The sequence below is a fragment of the Brachyistius frenatus genome, unplaced genomic scaffold (assembly GCF_029030835.1).
Source record: "Brachyistius frenatus isolate BFR_SWC_R1_liver_20210118 unplaced genomic scaffold, ASM2903083v1 Contig_1, whole genome shotgun sequence".
Taxonomy (NCBI): domain Eukaryota; kingdom Metazoa; phylum Chordata; class Actinopteri; family Embiotocidae; genus Brachyistius; species Brachyistius frenatus.
This window is the reverse complement of record NW_027210600.1, coordinates 9,719,473-9,724,324: the sequence shown is the minus strand read 5'-3', so window position 1 is coordinate 9,724,324 and position 4,852 is coordinate 9,719,473.

The following is a 4,852-nucleotide window of genomic DNA, read 5'->3' as shown; positions in this document are numbered from 1 at the left end:
TGAGCTCAGTGCGTCACCGCTGCAAGCTGAAACCCCCGTCAGTGTGCGTGTGTGTGCGTGTGTGTGTGTGTGTGTGTGTGTGTGTGTGTGTGTCAGTGTGTCAGCGTGTCTGCTGGTCGTGGTCTTTCCCCAGCAGGTGGCTGCAGCTCCAACAACCTGGCGGATGAAGCCAGTATTGGCTATAGGTCCTTTGATAGACATGTTTAAAAAAAAAATGAATACCTTTAAAAGAAAAATTTAACACGAGATACACGAGTAAATGTAAACAAAATATTTAGAACAACTACTTGTAAAAATATATATATATATATGTTTGTCAGCTGAATATGTCATTGTGCTTCTTTTATTGCTCTATATTAACTCATTAAAGCTACATATTTTTTAAAAATATTTTCCAAAGTCTGCTGGATAATCAATTTTATCTGTTCATCGACACATTTCAATAGTATTGTTAATTTGTTTTGGTGGAAATTTAGCTTGTGTTGATGTTTCTAGAATCCCTCCTGGGTGATATGGAGTCACGACTGTTCAAGCCCTGGAAAACTATACAATATGAGGAAAATATTAGACAACCCATGTGATTTTATTGCATTTCTTTGTGTTACTGATGTCCTCTAAATACAGTTCAATTCAGCCTACTATCACACCAACGGCTGTAATACACTTTCCGTCCACTAGAAGACATTGTAGTCAAGAGTCACGTTTTGCCGAGCCTTGGCGTGAAAAGTACACGCATATGACATCAGGGTCGAAGAAGGAGGTCATGCCACGAAGATAAATCTGACGAAACCATAAAGTGCAAGTACACGGGTTGGTAAATGTATCGAACCTGGGACTGTCACCCAGGAGTCTGTGATAAAAATAAAAAAAAAATTAAAAAAAAGAAGCTTTCTTTGAAGAAATCATTTCCTGTGTTTATGTCTGTGAGCAGTCCTACTAAAAAAAAATAAAAAAAAACAAAAAACAAACTTCCTTTTGATTCAGGTTAGATTGGTTCACTTTCGTCGTACTCGCATATGAACGGGAACATTTTCATACTATAAATTAACCTTCAGAAAGGCACAAGTGGTTGAGGAGCAGCCTGATCGTGTGTTTGACGCTTACTATACAAGATTTAAGGCGCACTGTCATTTTTCTCCGTACACACATACAGAATAATATTGTGAATCTGATATTAAAGGCAATGAAGGGCATCCACGTTCCGAACCGGCGAGTCGGCGTCAGTCGGTGACTCACAATGTCAATCAGTCATTCTGCGGCGACACAGCTGAATCTCTGTGCTGCTTTCAGCCGTCACACAGCTCTTCACTGTTCACACGTGAACACTGTGAGGATGTGCGAGTCTTCGTGGGGGAAGAGGCGACATTTGCATTTGTGCATGTGCCTTGAATGGGCTGCATTCAGTCGCACTCTCTACACTGCGGGATTATTATATCGCAATACAGTTCACTGCAGGTCAGTGGGTTAAAAGTCAGGCTTAAGCGTGCCGGCAAAAAAACTGCTTCCTGCTAGACGCACGGAGGGCATTGTTGTTGTGTGATTGATATATAAGTGTGAAAGAGGTAGCAGTGATTAATTAGAGGAAGCTGCGTTGGAAATGTGCACTGCACTGGGTTTTTTTTTTTGCTTCCTATTAAAAAAAAGAATTGAAGACGCTGCTTTCTTCTGAAAGAAAGGGGTCAGCAGTGAAGCTTGGGATGAGCTTGGGATGAGCTTTTCAGAGCAACGAGTGGATTAAATGTCTTACTTGGTTAAAAATAATTCTAAAACACACCGTTTCTAAGGAGATTGGAAAAAAAAGTCTTCTCGTTTTCTTCCTATATTTAAGCACCAGTAAGAACCAGTAAGTATTTTATTCGTGTCTGATTTATATAATGAAATTACACCATAAATATGTTAAGAAAATTCACCAAACTTCCTTTGTTGTACGTTTTAAGAGAACAGGCAGAAACTGGCACCAGTGAACTGTTTTAATTACAAAGAGGAACCCACAGTGACAAAACAAGAACAGCTACATACAGGAAGTAACTCTGATATCGAGCGTAACCATGACAGCTGCAAGATGTCCACCAGAGTCCGAGTTAAACAGAGTTATGGCGGCGCAAATACTGAAATACTGCCGCGTTTTTGTTATTCTTTCCTGCGTATACATCTGAAAAGGAGGCAAACATCAGCACGTCTTGGCGCTAACCGGTGACCACGCGGATGTCGAAACGCCGCCCGTCACCGTGGTAACAACAGAGGCCATCTCGTCTTCTTTTGGAAAGGTCTCATGAAGGTTATAATTTAAACGTGACTGACAGCGCATGCCAGAGGGGAGCGGGGGGAGGGGGGATACTAACAAAAACAAACCTTACACAAATATATAAAAATATGCCATTAGATTCATATCAACAATTGAGGACCGTGGGTGCACTATGTACAGAAAAAAAAGGCAATATGTACCAATATTTACAACAATAAAGACTAAGTTCACATATGGGCATGAGGAGGTTTACTACAAGTTGCTGAGAGTTACAGTGATGAGCGGTTGAGTTTTACGGGACGGTGAAAGTTAATCCACGACGTTCGCTTCATTCTCTCGTTTCTAGTTTTAGCGTCGAGATTACAGTTACTTTGACTTCATATTGAAGACGTAGCGTTTGAGTGTGGAAATGAAGGCGAGTGGGGAGTCAGTCCAGTTTCACTTCAGTGGGTTGAAAACCCAAAACGCACCTGCTGACGAACGTGGTTTTTACATCATTGTGCGACCGCCGAGGAAATACAAAAGTATATGTTTAAGGCAAAAGAAAATCGGACCACAGCAGCGTCATCAAACACAACCGTAGAATCGTCTTCAGCTCCGTGTCATCGTGTTTTTACTCGGAGAGAGACCTCGGAGCACGACGACACGCCGGGGGATCCTTTGAACCGGTGACCCGCGATCGGGGAGATAAACTGCTGCCGAAGCGTCGGTTTTTAGAAATACTGCTGCGAAAAACACCGGCGGGGGACCGATGTTTTCCGCAGTCCACGAGCGAAGTGGCTCCGTCGTGCACGGAGGCTCCGTCGCTCCACGGCCGGCTTCGACGCAACAGCGCTATTAAGCTGAACTTCCCCGCAGGAACACGACTATTCATTTTGCTGTGAATCACGCAGAAGATGAAAATCACATCGGCTGCTTTCAAACGCTGCAGGACACCGAAGGAACGGTTTTGGGACATGAACTTGTTCCCTTTACTGCCGAGAGTCGAGACGAGCTGAGCACAGCGACCGTGGTGCTTTCACGCCCGTACGGTGAATATGAAGCTGCAATGCTCCGTTTGTACACTTTAGGTTCAGGCACGCCACCGCGTGTTCGGAGGTGTTCGTAGGCTTTTTGTTTCACCTGGAAGTTTTTTTTTCTCATTTCCACTTAAATGAAAGAGAACCAGCTGCTTGGCTGTTCTTTTAACATTTACCACGCAGACATGAGAGCTGTACAAATCTTCCCATCTAACTCTCAGCAAGAAATTTCCCCAAAAAACTGCTGAACTTGTCCTTTAACACTCGCTTCAAATCTTTCCTCTGCTGTATTCCTCACCTCCCTCGCTGCAGCTCTGCAACGACCGTGGCCGGAAAACCACGAGAGGCTCCTTTTTGAACTCTTCAATCGAATAACAAAAGCGCCGAAGGTCGACGCACAGACCCGGGCCTCTCCACTTCCAACACTTACAGAGGCTCACTAGCTGGTCAGCAGCTATCACGAGAGCCAGATAATCCTCTTACCGGTTAGCTCCTCTCGCAGTGGGAGAGAGAGCCTAGTGTGGACGCCTTTGGAAGTGGCAAAGCGGAGGTGAAGGGCCCAGATGGCTGCTGAGGGGCAACGAGGTTTTCGAGGCTCGGAGGGATCAAAGACAATCGCTGCTTAACCCCGAAGCCAGAGGGTAACTCGCCTGGAGAGTGCGCGAAAGGACAAGTCCTCCTTCACTACCGCTGACATCTGCTGTGGGACTACGCGCGAGCTGGCGTTTCACTCTGTATGTGTGTGTGTGTGTGTGTAAAATGGCTTAACTTTTAGCCTTCTGAAGGCACGAGCAGCTGCTCAGCGTTTGTCCTTCTGATCTACTCTGCATCATGTCGCCCCCCCCCCCCCCACACACACACACACGCATTCTGTTCTCCAACGATCACTGCTGAAACGCGCGTCTGCGCGGGTTCGTGCCCGAGGGGCGTAACAACACGCCTCGGCGCTTTCATCTCCTGCAACAGAAGTGTGACAATATACAAGAGTGGAGCTGAAAGAAGGATTCAAATATTTAAGCAAATCACGGGCACACAACCAGGCAACGGTGTTTGGACCGTGTTCTCCGTCGGGCCGAGAGCTGCTTCTTCTTCAACGTGATGGGATTTCTCATCCCGTCCCCTCTAACGTTCAAGGAGTCACGCGACTCCCAAACGAGAGCCCTGTATCGTGTGTCGTGCCGGAACCGAGATCGAACTGCACCCCTCCGCCTCTAGTGCGCACGACCGTCCGTCCGAGCCGAGCCGAGCCGAGCCGTGCCCATCCACCTGTCTGGTAATTCAGTCGAGGCCTCCTCGTTCTTCAATTCAAAACGGAAAAAAAAAAAAAAAAAAAAAAAAAAAGTGAAAGCTACATCTTCTATAAATTAAGTGCTGTAAAAGAAGGCGCTAAAATCAAAACCATAAATACTGTACATAACTATCTGTTATCTGCTACCACAGCCTAGCGTCATCTTGAAAGAGTCCCCCCCCCCCCACCCGTGCCTCGTGACGGAACGCTCAACAAACTGAAATTTCATGGCAAAAGAAATCTTTTCAGATTCCTGTACGTCGAAACTTGAAAACGTACAAGGCTTTTTTTTTTTTTAAA